The sequence below is a fragment of the Manis pentadactyla genome, chromosome 9 (genome assembly GCF_030020395.1).
Source record: "Manis pentadactyla isolate mManPen7 chromosome 9, mManPen7.hap1, whole genome shotgun sequence".
In the NCBI taxonomy this organism is placed as follows: Eukaryota; Metazoa; Chordata; class Mammalia; order Pholidota; family Manidae; genus Manis; species Manis pentadactyla.
In genome coordinates, this window is record NC_080027.1 from 58,257,987 (window position 1) to 58,261,524 (window position 3,538).

Below are 3,538 nucleotides of genomic sequence, written 5' to 3' on the forward strand. Positions count from 1 at the left end.
AAAGTGGTACATATACACAGTGGAATATAATCCAGCTATAAAAAGAAAAGAAATCCTACCATTTGCAACAACATGGATGGAGCTAGAGGGTATTATGCACAGTGAAATAAGCCAGGCAGAGAAAGACAAGTACCAAATGATTTCCCTCATTTGTGGTGTATAAAAATGAAGCAAAACTGAAGGAACAAAACAGCAAACTCACTGACACCGAGAAAGGACTACTAGTGGTTACCAAAGGAAAGGGGTGGGGAGTGTGGGGAGGGAGGGAGAAGGGGATTAAGGGGCACTATAATTCACCATCACAATATAGGTAGGTCACGGGGAAGGCAGTACAGCAGGAGAAGACAAGTAATGCCTCTATAATATCTTATGACACTGACAGACAATGGGGGAGGGGATGAGGACTTGATAATATGAGTGAATGTTGAAACCACAATGTTCCTCATGTGAAGTCTTCAAAAGATTGTATATCAATGACACTTTAACTAAAATAAACTAGTACTGTCATTCTATTAGTAGGAGGAGAGCAAAACAATAATAAGTAAGTTAGACTACATGTTAGAAAGTAATTAAGTGTTGTGGGGAATACATGTTTTAAAGGCAGGGTAAGGAGATCAGGGTAGGTATCAGGAGAGAGTTAAGAGTTCCATATTTGAGGGCATTCAAAGAAAAGTCCTAAGACTGGACTTAGCTAAAGGAGACTCAAAACAGCAAGGAGTCCAGTGTGGCTGAAGTAGAATGAAGAGGTGAGGAAGCAGAAGTAAGCTAAGTCAGAAAAATAAGGGGCAGCCACAGATGATTTAGGTCAGAAAATCTTCCAGTGCAGTCCCCAGACTACAGTCTCAGCATCACCTGGAACCTGTTAGAAATGCAGATTCTAACACCCCACCCCAGGCACAGCATCAGAAATTCTGGGGGTGGCATGGAGCAGTCTGTTCTAACAAGCCTGGGCGATTCTAATGCATGGTGAAGTCTGAAACCACTGCGGTGGCTTTGTAGACAGTTACAACTCTGGCTTGTCAAGGCCTTCCAACCAGAGGCCACCAGGAACACACCCATATTTAAACACGTTGGGTTGATGACTCCTTGCAGTGAGGAAGCAGATGCTGTGGAGAACTATTGAGACTGCTCAGTGAGAGTGTTAGAAAGAACCTGTTACCCAATTTGGGCTTTGGATAACTTGGGGGACAGATGAAGGAAGGGAAGCTTCACTTTGGATTGGGTACTGTCAGAAACTAGGAACAATTCTATGATTGGGTATCTCAAATATTATCTATAAAGTGAGCAAACTAGAGCCAGGATAAAATTGTAATTGGTAAAGAAGTAGCAGTCACTCGTATTAACAGAGAGAAGAGGTTTGGTATTTCATGGGTTGACGTTGTTTTTGTGTCTGTGTAGACAAATTTGTTAAGCAGTCTTGTCTTGTCTCAGTTATTCATGGTCTGAGTGCCACTGTCTGATGTTGGTGTCTGTGAGATTGTTATATACAACAGGAGAATAAATAACAGCCAGATTGTGAGTGCCATGTCAGCTTCTAATGACACTGAGACCTAACTGGGTCAGACCAGTTCCTAGAAGTCAGGAGGAAGCCACTGCGGGGTTTTCAACAGAGGAGTGACGTGAACTGAGTTTTAAAAGAGTAAGTTTGCCTGCTGCATTGTGAAGAGGCTGTAGTGTGGGGCAAGAGAGGAAGTGGAGAGACAAGGTAGGAGGTGAGAAGGTTGAAAGATAAGAAGCCTGTGAAGCGCACCTCAGCCAGATGTAACAAATGTTGGAGGCAGTAAGACTTCAGGGCTGCTCTAAGACTGACAGATCTTGTCAGAAATCCATTAATCAAGTTAGAAGTGAGGCCTGAGCCTCAGTCTTTTATGAAAGAACCTTTTATGGAAGAGGCCTTCCATCCAAACCACCAATTGTCTTCAGGTTTAGTCACTACAAGTGAATTCTAGGCTCTATAAACAATTTGTGCCTGTGAGAGTGTGTGTGAGTGTGTGTGTGTCTGTGTGTGTAGCAATCAGTTCCTATGTGGAAGGTACATGGCTAAGAATTTTATGGGCTTTATCTCAGTTTATCTCCACAAAATGCTATGACCTAGATAGAATTATCTCAGTTTTACAGATGAGGAAACTGAAGTTTAGTGTTGTATTACCCATTGCCTTGTTTCTGAGATCCTTTTTAATGAGATGTATTACTGACAGCGTTTTGGAGGGAGAAAAGATTACAAAATTAAATATGCATACCAATTTTAACATCCTTAAACCTATCTGAAAAGAGCTTAGATCTGAAAAAAGTGTACACCCTGGCATGGAGAATGTGTGATATAACTGACTCCATTTTACAGATAGGAAAACCAAGACTCACAAAGGTTAAATTATTGAAGAACTTGGTTAGAGACCATGTTCCTAATCTATGCATTGTGCTGCCTCTCACTGTGTGTGAAACTGTGATGAAATTTTGTGATTAATAATCCCTAGAAACCTGGAATCCTGTAGTACAAACATTATCTGACTTCCCATATAACCACTTTCATCTCCTGAAATTGGTGCTATTAGAGCCTATAATGTAATCGGGCTGAAACATTCACTCTTCCCTAAACACAGTGTATCTTCTTTGCCTCATGCCTTAATGCCTGTCTGGAATGTTTTACTGTGTTCGTGTATCTGTCTACTTCCATCTCTTTCCCTTTTTCTGTCCCCAAAGACTGTGAGGCCCTAGCAGATAGTCATCAAGTCTCGTTTGTCTCTGTATTCCTGTGCCTAGTGTGCTTGAATTAATGGTTGTTTTCATTCTTCTAATTTTGGCAAACCAGATATAGAGAAGCCTTCAACAGAAAGCTTGCTGAATGAATAACAGTGTAAGATGACTGAAGCCACAGGGAGAAGACGGTGTAGTGTACTAGTTCTCAGCCTTATTTTTCAGAATTTTCAAAGAGATGTTGGAAGTTATAGACCTGTCCCCAAAAACTGTACATGTCAACATATACAATCCAGTTCATATCCAATTTCAGGAACGTTCGTAGATCCACTGAAGCCCATCCCTGGAACATCAAATGTAGTTGGTGCAAGCATAGTTCCCTACAGCCTTTGGCAAAGAAATCTGACATACCTTTCACTCCATAAATCCACTTTTGGAAATCTGTCTTACAGAAATAAAGTACCCAGGATAAGGTACAGAGATGTTAATTATATTAAAAGGGAAAAAAGTCCCCAAACTAAGAAATGGGAAAAGTGTATATTCTACATCTTTATTTGCAGCTTGAGAAAAATCACAAGAATGGCATGTTTAAAATTATAATTTTTTTCTTGGTGCTTTTCTTCTGATCTCTGTTTATACTCTTTGCTTTTATAGCTAATTGGTCCTATGAGTGATAAAATCTTGGTGTTCCAAATATCAGACAGAGATGTATCATTATTTACTTCTTTTTTGCCCAATTTTTTTTTTTTAATAATTATTTTTTATTGAAGGGTAGTTGACGCACAGTATTACATTACATTAGTTTCAAGTGTACAACACAGTGGTAGAACATTTATATACATAA